The 14075-nt window shown below is 46.3% G+C and overlaps 1 protein-coding gene across 1 annotated transcript in view; it reads left to right on the top strand.

The window, feature by feature from the left end:
• FMNL2 (formin like 2) overlaps positions 1-14075 on the top strand; it is a 372490-nt gene that overhangs the window by 38307 nt on the left and 320108 nt on the right. The window lies entirely within an intron of this gene.

Below are 14075 nucleotides of genomic sequence, written 5' to 3'. Positions count from 1 at the left end.
TCGCCCTCTCTTCTCTGGAAAGAAGGATGGCGGCCGCATGGGAGCCTTGTGGACAGCAGGTATGAGCCGGGGGTGTGGGGGCGACTAAAACCTCATGGGAAGGGGGGCGTTCCGGTCCGTCCTTCACGCCCTACCGAGGTCACCAGTTGCCCCCCACGAGCGGCTCTCCAGCACGGCCACAGCCCCAGAAGCACAAGGGCTTAATGCAGAACCCAGCAGCTTGGAGCAGAAAAGTGAAAGGACTATGCGTTAATCCAGGCAATCATTTCTGCCCAGAGGGGAAAGGGTGTTGCTCCCTTCCGCCCTCCTCCCTCTGGAAAGAAAGATGGCGGCCACATGGGAGCCTTGTGGACAGCAGGTATGAGCCGGGGGTGTGGGGGCGACTAAAACCTCATGGGAAGAGGGGCGTTCTGGTCTGTCCTTCACGCCCTACCGAGGTCACCAGTTGCCCCCCACGAGCGGCTCCCCAGCACGGCCACAGTCCCAGAAGCACAAGGACTTAATGCAGAACCCAGCAGCTTGGAGCAGAAAAGTGAACGGACTCTGCATTGATCCAGGCCATCAAGTCTGCCGGAGGGGAAAGGGTGTTGCCCCATTCGCCCTCTCCTCTTTGGAAAGAAAGATGGCGGCCACATGGGAGCCTTGTGGACAGCAGGTATGAGCCGGGAGTGTGGGGGCGACTAAAACCTCATGGGAATGGGGGCGTTTCGGTCCGCCCTTCACGCCCTACCGAGGCCACCGGTTGCCCCCCGCGAGCGGCTCTCCAGCACGGCCAGGACTCCAGAACACAGAAACCAATTTCTTAACTATCTGACTTTCAGTAGAAATACTTCCAGGGTCAATAGGTAAAAGAGCAGAAATCCAAAACCAACATTTAATTCTTGAACCCAGCCGTAGAAAGCAAATCACTTCACAATGCTTTTTCAGCATGTCTGATTTGGGGGGGGGGGGGTAAACTCTAAATAATAGTGGTGAATCTTTTATTGAAACAATGAATCTAATCAAAGCAGATAGAGTGTTAACTAGAATTCATCTGCTTCACAGGGACGGGGAGGGGTGGGGGGTGGGGTTTTATTGGGGTTTTTCATGGTAAAAAATAAGTATTGGTAAAGGGAAATGTGTTTGATATTTGCATGACTGAGACATAAACCTGAAAGCTTTGTAACCTTTCCCACAGTGATTCAATAAATAAATAAAAAAAAAAAAATAATAATCTCCAGGGGCTGGAGCACAGTGGGTAGGGCTGTGCTTGTGGCCGACCCAGATTCGATTCCCAGCATCCCAGATGGTCTCTCGAGCACTACCAGGAGTAATTCCTGAATGCAGAGCCAGGAGTAGTAACCCCTGAGCATCGCTGGGTGTGACCCAAAAAAACAAAAAACAAAAACAAAAACAAAAAACCTCTAGCTTTTGCAACCGTAACTAGTATTTAATGTTAAATCATTTTTTCCTGCTGTAGATGGTGATGACTTATATCTTAGTCACGATCACGATCACGATCACGATCACGACCACCCTGTTGTTCATCGATTGCCTCGAGCAGGTGCCAGTAATGTCTTCTTCGTCCTAGCCCTGAGATTTTTTTTTTTTAAAGTGCCATATTCAAGGCTTTTTCAGGGTTAGGAGAATGAGACCCATCATTGTTACTGGTATTTGGCATATTGGGTATACCACGGGGAGTTTGCCAGACTCTGCCGTGTGGGCATGTTACATTTGGTAGCCTGCCAGTTTGACCGAATTAGGAATGAGATGATAAGATGTTGCGCGGCTGCAAATGCGGCCGCGCGCTTCCGGGAGCTGAGTGTGATAATCTCTGGATCCTGGCCGTTGTTGGAGTTACACGGCAGTTGGTGGGTGTAACTGTCTAGTTACTGGCAGGTCCAGTCCCAAACTGTACAGGCTTGGAGATCTCAGCCCCGGGTCCCACACACCTGGGTTCCTCTGTCAGTTCTTTTATGCGTGAGGCTCATCCAAGTGTGTGGAGAGTGCTCCCAGCATGGTCTTGGCTGGGCCTCGGTGGTCTTCAGCTGTTGGGCCCTGGTGGAGACAGTCAGGCATAGGGTAGGAGACTCTGTCTTGTTCTCTCCCAGGAGCTGAGTGTGATGATCTCTGGATCCTGGCCGTTGTTGGAGTTATACGGCAGTTGGTGGGTGTAACTGTCTAGTTACTGGCAGGTCCAGTCCCAAACTGTGCAGGCTTGGAGATCTCAGCCCCGGGTCCCACACACCTGGGTTCCTCTGTCAGTTCTTTTATGCGTGAGGCTCATCCAAGTGTGTGGAGAGTGCTCCCAGCATGGCCTTGGCTGGGCCTCGGTGGTCTTCAGCTGTTGGGCCCTGGTGGAGACAGTCAGGCATAGGGTAGGAGACTCTGTCTTGTTCTCTCCCAGGAGCTGAGTGTGATGATCTCTGGATCCTGGCCATTGTTGGAGTTACACAGCAGTTGGTGGGTGTAACTGTCTAGTTACTGGCAGGTCCAGTCCCAAACTGTGCAGGCTTGGAGATCTCAGCCCCGGGTCCCACATACCTGGGTTCCTCTGTCAGTTCTTTTATGCGTGAGGCTCATCCGAGTGTGTGGAGAGTGCTCCCAGCATGGCCTTGGCTGGGCCTCGGTGGTCTTCAGCTGTTGGGCCCTGGTGGAGACAGTCAGGCATAGGGTAGGAGACTCTTAGTCATCACTTTTTATTTCCCCCTCCCCCTAGACCCTAGTAACTACTTTTGTACTTTCTGTTGTTGCACCTTTACTTACTTTTACAACTTCATGTAAGTGGAATCATATACTGTGTGGGCTTTTTGTGACTTCTGTACAGCATGATGTTTTCAAAAGTCCTTGTTGTTCTATTGGTGCTTCATTTGTGTTCATATATCAGTTTGTTTGTTTTGGGGCCAGTCTCAGCAGTTCTCAGGGCTTACTTCTGGCTCTTTGCTCAGAGGTCATGCCTGGTAGTGCCTGGGGTACCATACCATGCTGGGGGGGGGGGGGGGTCAATCCAGGATCAGTCATGTGTAAGACAAGTGCTTTACCTCCTGTACTGTCTCTCTGATTCCTTCATGGAACCTTTTTACGACTGAATAATATGGCATTGTGTATACAGAACTCATTTTCATTATCCATTCATCAATTGGACCTTTGACTGTTGTGAACAGTACTGCTGTGAACACCCATGCACATGTTTTTGTATAGACATAGGACTTTTTGGGGGGAGTTGTTCTCACTTTATTCCAGCTAAAGCTTCCAGTGCAGGGTTATATTGGAACTGTGCATGTAATTTTTGAGTTATCACAGTACCGAAGTGTTCATCTGGTAACAGGAAAATCTGTTTTGGAGAATTCTGCAAAGGGTCAGGCGGACTTTGGGGAAGATCAGCAATGAGCTTTGAGCCAGGGGTGTCAGAGGAGAGGGAAAATTCAGTTAGGTCCGTATCGTGTGACTTTAGATGCTCTGCTTGCTAGCAGCCTTATAGAAGAAGAGGGATGCCATTGCTGAAGTCTGTGGCCTCCTGCAGAGTGCCACTGAGGATTAGCTGACTGTCAGCTCCTCTCCTTCTCAGAGGTGCCGTTCCTACAATGGATCCAAGTGGTAAGCTGAAGAAACGCAACTTGACATTTTTCTCTTGAAGTGACAGAAGGTTGTGCTTGGTTAATTTCCAGGATTCTAGGTAGAGAATACCAGGTAGTGTAAGCTTTGGGAGCCTGTGATAAGCCATGTTGATGAAAAGTCAGAGCACTGGCTGGCTAATAGATTAGACTTTCCGGAGACAGTTTGGTAGGAAATAGATCTCTAGATTTGCATAGATCTGAGTTGGAATATTGGTTTTGCCAGTCACTTTAAACTTAGCAGCAATAGTGACCTGGGAGCGAAAGAAACCATCCCAATCTCTTCAGATTTCTTCAGAGACTAGACAGATAAACAAGCATGGAAGATCGCTAAGTGAAGCACTGTAGCACTGTAGCACTATCCTCCCGTTGTTCATCACTTTGCTTGAGCGGGCACCAGTAGCGTCTCCATCGTGAGACTTGTTGTTACTGTCTCTGGCATATCGAATACACCACGGGGAGCTTGCCAGGCTCTGCCTTGCAGGCGGGATACTCTTGGTAGCTTGCCGGGCTCTCCAAGAGGGGCGGAGGAATCAAACCCAGTTCGGTTGTGTGCAAGGCAAAATGCCCCACCCGCTGTGCTATCACTATAGGTACCTTCCATTTATATAGGAGAGACCCAGAAAAACTGAATATCTCACCTACATGGCTTTAAACATTATGTTTAACAAAATGTAGGCATCTTGGCTGACAATAGTGTTAATGGAGGGGCTCATGCTCGAAACATTTCAGCATCACACCCTCTATCAGAGAGTCCACCTCCCTGCTATCATTGTCCCAGCATCTCTATGGTAAATTTCCTCCCGAAGACCAGTTCTAAGTTTCTATTGCCTTTGGGGATTTGTTATTACTCTACTCGGTTTCTTCATATCCCACATATGAGAGGATCATTCTATATCAGATACAACTTAAGAATCCTTGCTAAGGACAAGGTTCAAGGAGAAGGGGGAAACTGCCGGGCCCTGAGAAAGGAACTACCTCATGAAATGGGCAGATTTCAGTTGCCTCATCTCCACTGAAGAGATGCCAGGATTAGGTGTTCCTCCATACCTGGTGTAGAGAAGATCTGACAGAGAGAGGCCTTCCAAAAAGATGACCTTTGGCCAAAGACATATATCAGGATGATAAATTTTTTTTTTGAATAGGAAACAATGGGTAGTTTTACGTTTTTTTTTTTTTATTTTATTGATTGGTACAGTAATAAAGCTTTCATGTTTGAGCTTTGATCATATAGTCATCAAACACCCATCCCTTCACCACTGCACTTTTTCCACCACCAAAATCCCCAGTATTCCCCTCCCCCCACCACCCATTTCACACCTCCCCCTGCCTAAGCGGCAGACAATTTGCACAATACTCTCTTTCTCTACTTTAGTTACCTTTGCTATTTCAAAACCAGTCCCACCACCACTCATACCTGCCGAAAAGGCAATGCTAGACAATGCGTTTTGTACTGCTTGTTATGGATACAATATAATGTCACTCTAGGATTTATAAAATTTTAATAATCAAGGTCTGGAGGGATCGCTGCAGCAAGTTGCTCGGATCTGAGATTTGTTTGTGTGTCTCTGGATCATGGCCATGTGGGAGCTTAAGTAGATGGTGACTGGATGTGATGTCATCTCTGAGTCCCATTGGGGCTGAGGGAAGGAGAAGGGCCCACTCCTCCCCTGTCCTGTGAGATCTGGCGCAGGATGACAGACTTTTGCTGCCTTGTCAGATGTGAGTATGAAGTAAAAGTGCTTGTAAGGAATCTGTCACAGTGTCCCACACATCATATAGTATTTGTGAATTGTGAATGCTAATTTATTTCCCTTTTTTATCTGGCTTATGGGCTGAACGAGCACCTAGAAGAGAAGTAGGGAGGAAGGACCAGAGTGGCACGTAATTGTGTTGTTTCTCTGATCCCGGACACCACTTCCCTTGCGCAGTCATGAGGAGTTGTGTTCAGATGAAAATTCTTACCTCATCACCTACTTGTTTTTAGACTTGGAGGAGTGAGTCTGTTCTGTTTACAACTATTGCTAGTTGTGGGAGCCATTTCCAGCAGGGCTTCAGGTACGAAGCTCCCTCCCAGACAGGACCCTGTGTGGTGCTGAAGACAAAACCAACCCTAGACCATGCATGTGCAAAGCATGTACTCTACCACTTGAGTCATATTCCTCATCTTTGGAATTGATTCTCTTTAAAGATTTCTTGTTGAGGGGCTGGAGTGATAGTACAGCAGGTATGGCAATTTTCTTGCACGTGACTGACCCGGGTTCATTTCCTGGTATCCCATATGGTCTCCTGAGTACTGCCAGAAATCATTCCTATGCAGAGCCAGGAGTAACTCCTGAGCATTGCTGGGTATGGCCCCCAAACAAAAGAGTTCTTATTGAAATCATTCCATTTTTTAAAAAATTTATTTATTTATTTATTGAATTGCTGTGGGAAAAATTACAAAGCTTTCAAGTTTAGGTCTCAGTCATGCAAATATCAATCACAATTCCCTTTACCAATACTTATTTTTCACCACGAAGAACCCCAATAAACGCCCCCCTACCCCCCCCCCCATGTCTGTGGGGTAGATGAATTCTAGTTAACACTGTCTACTTTGACTAGCTTCATTGTTTTGATAAAAGTTGCACCATTATTATTTAGACTTTACCCGCCCCCCCCCCCCCCAAACTCAGCCATGCTGAAAAGGCATTGTGAAATGATCTGCTTTCTACAGCTGGGTTCAAGAATTAAATGATGTCGCACGGCCGCGATAGTGGCTGCCTGGTTTTGGATTTCTGCTATTTTATTTATTAACCCTGCAACTATTTCTACTGAGAGTCAGATAATTAAGAGATTGGTCTCTGTGCTTCTGGGGCCGTGCCGGAGAGCCGCTCGTGGGGGGCAACTGGTGACCTCGGTCGGGCGTGAAGGACGAGCCGGGAGCGCCCCCCCGTCCCATGAGGTATCCATCGCACCCCCACCCCCGGCTCAGACCTGCTCTTCACCAGGCTCCCATGCGGCCACCATCTTTCTTTCCAGAGAGCTGAAATCATTCCATTTTATTTTAATCTTCAATCACTTTTTTCCAATATGGTAGCTACCAACACCACATGTGACAATAAAGTTGTGAATTAAATTAAAAATGGAAAATTCAGAAGCTGGAGAAATAGTACCGGAGGTAGAGCATTTGACTTGCATTCAGCTGACCTGGGTTTTGATCCTTGCATCCCATATGTTCCCTGAGCACTGACAGGGGTAATTCCTGAGCCTAAACGAAAACCAAAACCAAACAAGCAGAACTTTCTGAAAATTCAGTTTCTTAATTGCATAAACCCCATTTCAATACACAAGAGCTACATATGGCTTGTTATCCTGTGTTCAACAAAGCAGAGAAACTTTTGTCTCTACAGGAGCTTCTTTTGCCTACTACTGACCCTACCTGATGGAATAAGAAGTGGGAATGAGCTCACTCTGCATTTGTTTGTATGAATTTATTTGTGACTGGAAATCTGTCATCTCTTCACTTTGAATTGCTAAATTGATTGATACCCACTCTAATGACCCACAATAGTGTCTTTGTTTGAATACAAGTTTCTCAATTCTCCTCGAAGTATCAAATTTAAAGATACAACATAAATTTAGCCTAAGTTTACCCTATAAACACCAGCTTCCCAGTCTTCCTTCAAGGGGAGGAATTAATTTGCTTTTGGTTGAAAGCTTATATGCAAGCCTCTTTTTCAGTAGGATTATTTAAAAATAGCGTTTGAATTGAGTTTTCTCTGAGTTGCCTTTAACACTTAAATATCTTTTTTCCGTTTATGGAAACACTGAAACTAATAAGTAAGGTATTATTTTTCAGGATTTAATGTTTTCTTTAGCTCTGGAATGCCTCTGCAACCATATCTTATGAAGTGGCGTTGTCAATCTATCAAGCTTCTATCCAAAAGGATCACATTTGGATATAAGTAACAAGACATTTGTAATATGTATTTCACTTAATATGTTTAACTACTGTATTTTTCTTTGTATTCCTTTTCATGACATTGGGCTGACACATCTACTGTCTATTCTGTTCTATGACCCCAACTCCTTTCTTGCTTTCTCATTTATTGAGCACACAATAGATAAATTGCTAAGCAAGCAAAAATGAACACACCAGGGTTTCTTCTTTGACGGTGTATAGGGGTGTGTGTGTGTGTGTGTGTGTGTGTGTGTGTGTGTGTGTTGTGTGTGTGTGTAGAGACCTCCAGTTCCTTGAGTAACAAATGGGAAAAGTAATACCTGGCCTATCTACTGCTTTGTTAGTGGGTTTCTGGAAAGTTCCATGTCAGATGCCCATGATTCCAGACATCGTATTATTAGCATGTCTAAAATTCCCCACCTCCTTTCATCATTATTTTGGAGGGTTTCTTTCATAGTTTATGATGATGGGGTGACCGGGACCATACATTTGTCTGGCTAGTGCTCCCACATTTCGAGAGGGCCGTACACAGGTTGTGGAGCCTACACATTTGATTGTGGTGCTTTCTGAGTCTTGCACTTCATGGTGCTTACACTCACGCTCTGAGCTGAGGCACAGCAATGAGTTACAGTCGTGGTGCTTGCTGGTGGTTGCTGCATTGCTCACACACATGCTTATTAGGAGTCACGTTTTCTTGCCCTGAGCTTTATGAAATCTTTTTTGTATGCTTGCTGGCGTTTGCACTCCTTCGTGGTGTATGTGGTTTGTGGTGTGTGACTAGGAACTGCTTAGCTGCCTGGCTTGTACTTGGTGCATGGGGACATGGGGATTTGAACTCCTGCCCACATGCTTGAATATGGTTGAAGTTGGCACCGCATATGCCAGTCCAAGCACTGCCGGGGTGATCCCGGTGCGTGGAACCAGGACTAAACCCTGAGAGCACAGCAAGGTGCGCTGCTCCCTCTGCATCCTTCCAGCCCCACAGTATAAACGGTACCACTCAGCCCCATCCCTTGCCCAAGTTCCCTTTCTTAAATAGGCAGTAAAGCACATGAACATGGAAAGTCAGGCAGAACTGAAAGAAAGGGGTTTGTTTATTGACTATCCCTCACTGATGGAGTTGATATTTTCTCTTGGATATTGTATTTTCATTGAAAAAAGGAAATGATAGCGATAAAAATGAAGGATGGCTAAGAATTCAGTAATTTTGTGAAAAGAGTTACAGGTGGTTAAACTAAACATAGGTTCAGCCAGCTCTAAGGTAGGCCTTGATATGGACTACACAGTGAATTCAAAAGCGGTGTTTCTGCTGTTATCTAGTTAACACTAGTCACCCTGTACTTGCTATTGTTCTGATGCTCCTCAGCCTTCTAGTTATTGTAGCTGTCCCCTCCTGATGTTGAGCGAGCAGCCAAGCACAAGGTCAGTTCATCTTTGCAGTCCTCGGGTCTAGCACGGTGCCTGGTATTAGTGTCCGTGGATTGAATGAATGAACCATTTGTGTGTGTAAAATTGGGTCCCTGTGCCTGAACCATAGGAGCCCATTGTTAACCTTGGCGGGCACACTGCAGGGCAAGCTTTTCACTTCCATCAGTGACTTGGCAGCCGACATCTTTTTTTAAAAATAGAAAAAAGCACTTTCAAATGCTTTTTATCTCTTATCTCTTTCCTTATTGAGGCTGCAGTAGTGGACGCATGCTCTCCTAAAGTGTGTATATGAGCACTCTCCTAAGTGCTCATGAGTTTATGAGGTATTTGTGAGATGTTTTGCAGTCTTGGCCTGAAGAAGCCAGAATAATGCTGAAGGACTTTCTCCTTTTCGTTTGTTTGCTTGCTTGTTTGTTTTTTGGCTACCCCCCAGTGTGCTCCTGGTTCTGTGCTCAGGAATTACTCTTGGTGGGGCTTAGGGAACCATATGGTTGGTCACATGCAGGGCAAGCACTCTACTATCTCTTCAGACACATTTTTACGCCCTTTAAAAAAAATAGAATTTTGATTTGGGCCTAAGTGATCGTACAGTAGATAGAGTGCTTGCCTTGCACGTGGTTGACCCGGGTTCAGTTCTCAGGATCACATATACATATGGTCCTCTGCGCACTGCCAGAAGTAATTCCTGAACTCAAAGCCTTAAATAACCCCCCATCATCACTGGGTGTGCCTCCTACCCCCTCAACCCCCAAAATAGAAAGAAAAAAGTGACTGAAGGCAATTCAGGAAAAGAAGATAGAAACATACTTTATGGATTCATTTGATATTAGACATTTATACATTGTCTTAACACTCGCCGAAATACGCAAAGACTGTAGTTTTGAATCTATGGGGAGAAACCTTTATCCTGCTCTTTTCAGCCAGGGAAGTTGGTTTGCAGGGAACTCTTTTTTTTTTGCCTCCACTAACCTGCAGGGGCTGTGAAACCATGCATAGTGGGGGCATGAGGGGTAGCACAGTGTCACAAAACCAGCTTTGTGCAGGTCACACTACTGTAATCGAGTCTTAGTTTTCTTAGAAGCAGAATAGAAATTTAGCGCCACTGAGTGGGAGAATGTGTTTTACTCTCAGAATGGGTCTTAGCTGGTGCCTAAGGAGTAGAGACTTCTGCCTGACTCTGTTTTCAAAGGTGTCAAAGGAACGTTGCTTTGGAATTGAGAGTTGCTGCTGACCCCAAGTCAGGTCAGAGAATATTGATCATGTCATAGAGTCTCGTGTCCCCCACTGCTTTTATGCACCACTGTGGGGGTCACTTAGGCAGGTGACTTTGTCAGAGCCGAAGATTCGAGTTCATAGATGATTGAAAGGTTGAGAAGCATAAGTGAGTCAGACAAGAATTGAGTGTTGAAAGTAGGTAAAGGGATAGACATGATATCCTTTCAGTACTTACATTGCAAACCATAATGCCCGAAAGGAAAGAGAGAAGAGGCTGGAGCGATGGCACAGCCGGTGGGGCGTTTGCCTTGCACGCAGCCATCCCGGGTTCGATTCCCAGCATCCCATATGGTCCCCTGAGCGCCACCAGGGCTGATCCCTGAGTGCAGAGCCAGGAGTAACCCCCTGTGCATCACCGGGTGTGACCCAAAAAGCAAAAAAAAAAAAGAAAAGAAAAAAGAAAGAGAGGGCTAGCCAGAGTGGGTGAGAGCAAGAGAGCGAGTGAGCAAGGGGGGCGGGGAGGGAGAGGGAGACAGACAGACAGACAGACAGGTAGGCAGACAGACAGAGAAGAAAAGTGTCTGCGGTACAGGCAGATGCAGAGTGGTGGTGGTGAGGGAAACTGGGGGGCTTTAGTGGTGGGAAATGTGCACTGGTGAAGGGAGCCCTGTTGGAACATTGTATGACTGAAACTCAATTATAAACAACTTTGTAACTGTGTATCTCGGGGTGATCCAATAAAAACAAAAACAAGAACAGTGCAAACAATAAGAAAAAAGAAGAAGAAGAAGCCAAGAGATCTTGGGAAAGAGACTTCAATGATCCACGGCATAGCATGTTTCGCAAATCGCACGTCTGTGCCTAGGGCAACCCCTGCAAACGAGGATGAGCTCCCACTTGCCCTTTGCCCCGAGACCCCCTTCCAGAAGGGGAAACCAGATTTCCAGGGCGACTCACTGCCAGGGAAACTGGAGGAGCTTCTTGCCTGATTACCTTTGTTATTTGCAGTTCTTCTTTTTGGCAAAAAAGAGCAGAATGGTAAGTGCTGCAGTGGTCTTACCCTTGGGGTTCCCACTCTGTTAGGGGTCATGAGAGAATGAGAGTCTTTATTCTGGGCTCTGCAGTGACGGTTTTATTTTTAAAGACGCCTCTTTGGGGAGAGTGAGAACTGTTTCTGCGAACTTCCCCATTGCCTCTCTCAGCTGAGTCACGTCATGGTGGTGTTTTTCACAAGGAAATGGAAAAGTCGTCATGATTTTAATGGACCATTTCAAGAAATTGGGTAACTCCTGATGAACTAGCAGAGCAATTAACAAAAGCTGAAATTTACATACCAGTTTTAACTAGTTTGTTCTGCTCCTGGAGAACCTAATGGAAGGTGTAAGTGGACTTTTGGGAACAGTGTCCTTACTGGAAACACATGACTGGTTCCCAGGGTTCTGATTCCGTGTTTAGACTGTCCGTTTTCTCAGGTAGCTTTTGTGTCAGGGGTCGGTCAGTCACATTGATTCCTGTGGGAGCTTGTCCTGATCAGGATGGCGGGAGAGCTGACCCAGGACCTTTTCTTATGCAGCAGCCTGCGCTGAGTTAGCTTGCACGATCTAGGAAACGATGGAAGTTCTATTAATAACGTGTGGGAAATCTTTAAGACCCACATATGATCTCATCTATGGGACTTTAAGTTATACAGCAGGGTAACAACAGAGAACCAAAGGCAACACAGTAGAACTAATCAACACAATTTGAGTCGGGGGTGGGGCTGAAAAGGAGGGACATTGTGGTTCTTAGGGGAGGGAGGAGGGTACTCTGGTGTTGGGTGTGGTGTTGGAATTAGGTGCATGGAAAACCATCACTAACAGCAGAAATTGAAAAAAAAATAAGTGCATGAGATTGTTTCATTCTTTGAGGTGCTTTTTGGGTCCTAGTTCTAACAGAGACCAGGGTGGTCAGGAGACCGTATGGGATGCCAAGGACCAAACCCAGATCAAACCGTGCCAGGCAACTGCCCTACCCGCTGTATTATCCCTCGGCCCTCTGGCCAAGCTCTTTAAATAGGACTATGGAGCAGAGATGTGAGGAGGGCCCTTGCCTTGCACATGGCCAACCTCGGTTCAATCCCAGCATCCCAGATGGTTCCTTGAGTCCCTCCTGGAGAGATTCCTGAGCACACAGCCAAGAGTAAGCCCTGACCACCAGAAGGAGTGATTCCTGAGCAAAGCTGGGTGTGGCCACCAAGCAAGCAAACAAACAAACAAACCAGAAAATAAACTGAAGTAAGAGTGGGTCAGGGAGAGTCTTTACCTGCAGGAGGGCTGAGTTCTGTTCTTGGTACCATATCTCTTGAGCACTGCTGGGAGCAAGCCCCAAGCACAGAGCCAAGAGTAACTCCTGAGCATCATAAGGTGTGGTCTGTGCTCACAAATAAACAAAGCAACAACAGTAAAATAGGAGTGTAGGGTTGGGAGAGAAAAACTTAACAGGCCCAGCATGTACTTTGCATGCAGGAGGTTCAGGTGCTGTTCCTGGTACTCAAAGGAATACTGGGAGTGACACCCCAAGAAATAGGAGGTGGCGGTCGCGGAGAGAGCTCAGAGGGCTGGAGTGTATGTCTGCCATGTAATACCCTGAGCACGTCACTGGCAGGCCTGCACATAGAAGCGCCAGGTCTTTATTGCTGAGCTGAGAGTCACTGAGCGTGACCCTGAGACCCCTGAGCACTGCTTCGGAGGCCAACCCACTGCCCAGAACCCCTCAAATTGGGAGGGGGAGAGATGAATTCTCACTATAAACTTACTTTCCCTGGGGAATGTAAAGCTGGTGGACTCTGGATACTTTGAGAGAACTTTAAAAGTATGTATTCTTTACTTTTTGTTATTTTTAAAATTTGGCCCACACCCAGCTGTGCCTACTCAGGGGTCATTCCTGATGAGCATGGAGGTCCATATGGGGTGCTGGATATCAAACCCTGGTCGACCATGTGCAAGGCAAGTACGCTGCTGGCTGTACTATCTGGTCTCTTAAAGTATATATATATTTTTTCTTTTTTTTTTTTCTTTTTGGGTCACACCTGGCCATGCTCAGGGGTTACTCCTGCCTCTGCACTCAGGAATTACTCCTGTCAGTGCTCGGGGGACTATGGGATGCTGGGAATCGAACCGGGTTGGCTGCATGCAAGGCAAATGCCCTACCTGCTTTGCTATCACTCCAGCCCCTTAAAGTATATGTTTTTGAAATTATATACTTTAAAAAATCCTGTGTTTTTTTTTTTTTAAATGTTAGACTTCTGGTAGGCTCTAAATTGGGGATTTGGTAACTTTAATGAATTTTGCTTTCCCTTTTGAAATTTATTTCTTGCAATGGACATCATTGACTCTTAAGAGTGTTACCAGCTACCTCGTGTCCACTCGGAATGTATAGGAAATGCTGCCGAAGAAATACTTGCTGTCAGCAATATGGTGGGCTCTCAGTGCCTGAAGAGTTAACATTGATTCTTGAACTGGGTGGCATCTGTTCTTAGGTGCTAAAAGCCCCCAAGTGCTCAACCAGCAGCCCAAATTGGGATTGAAGTGATTTGCTCTTGAAGTTAGTTGGCAGGTCCGGTCTCTTCTCACGCGAGTCAGAATGAGATAGCAGACCATCCAGACAAGGGGAACACCAGAGAGGGGAGCCTCAGTCTGAGAAAACGAGCCTGGTGGGTTGACAAATGCTGGTGGCTTTGAAACACGCAGGCCGTTCTCTGAGTGTTCTCGAAAATAGGCTTCCAAGAAAAACAATTTCAAAGGCGGAATAGAAAATTCTTCCATGGAGGAGCACCTTGCTGAGATCTCGGCTCGTTGCTGAAGCTCTGATTAGAACCATATTCTGTGACTGTATAAAATGTGCTGTGAGGCCAGATG

This window comes from Sorex fumeus, unplaced genomic scaffold (assembly GCF_029834395.1).
Source record: "Sorex fumeus unplaced genomic scaffold, SorFum_2.1 ptg000035l, whole genome shotgun sequence".
Taxonomy (NCBI): Eukaryota; Metazoa; Chordata; class Mammalia; order Eulipotyphla; family Soricidae; genus Sorex; species Sorex fumeus.
This window is presented reverse-complemented; position numbering and strand designations above follow the sequence as displayed.